General features: G+C 57.8%; 1 protein-coding gene across 1 annotated transcript in view; it reads right to left on the reverse strand.

Moving 5' to 3' along the window:
* Positions 1 to 442, reverse strand: part of SBNO2 (strawberry notch homolog 2 (Drosophila)) — a 68947-nt gene extending 68505 nt beyond the window's left edge. Inside the window, exon 1 of the mRNA XM_009331171.1 lies at positions 109 to 442. The gene's annotated coding sequence lies outside the window, so the exon portion shown is untranslated. The remainder of the gene's footprint in view (positions 1 to 108) is intronic.
* Positions 443 to 645: the final 203 nt, after the last annotated feature.

Raw genomic sequence — 645 nt, forward strand, 5'->3', positions numbered from 1 at the left:
CCGGAGCGGCCCGGGCCGCTCAGGCGGCCGGCGTCTGCCCGCAGCCCGAGCGGGCGCCGGGGAGTCGTTTTCCTCGCCGAAGGAAGGGAGATTCCCCAGCCTTCCTACCTGCGGGGCCGGGGCAGCAGCCATCTGCCTCCAGAGGAAGCGGGAGAGCTGAAAAGGGAAACACTTAAATCCTGACCGGCTTCCAAGGGACGTCCGCTCGCTGCCATCCCACAGGAGACTCGCTCTAAGAATTAACTGCGAATCGGCTGAAGTGCTGAATCACGGAGCTGAACAATAAACTGCCCTGGCGAATCACCCCGTGCTCCTCGATTGCTTCTCCTTCCCATCCGTTCTTGTAACGTCTTTTTTTTGTTGTTGTTTTAATTTCCCATTGCTTACGTTGGACCTGTGCCCCTTTTAAGTCCCAGGATAAGAAATCCCGATGGGGTCATATAAAAAAACCCGCCAGATAGGTCTATTTTTATGTTGGCATCCCTAACAGCGGCGGCAGCACGGGCATCTCGGCTTCCATTTATCCCCAAGAAGGAAAGCGCCGGCAGACCAGAACCACCACTATCTGCTTGGCCTTTTGAAACGTCGCGCTCTTGCCAAAGGCACCGGCAGGCAGGAGGGGGGGGGGCACCGTTGCGGGGAGAC

This window comes from Pygoscelis adeliae, unplaced genomic scaffold (assembly GCF_000699105.1).
Source record: "Pygoscelis adeliae isolate BGI_AS28 unplaced genomic scaffold, ASM69910v1 Scaffold669, whole genome shotgun sequence".
NCBI classification, from domain to species: domain Eukaryota; kingdom Metazoa; phylum Chordata; class Aves; order Sphenisciformes; family Spheniscidae; genus Pygoscelis; species Pygoscelis adeliae.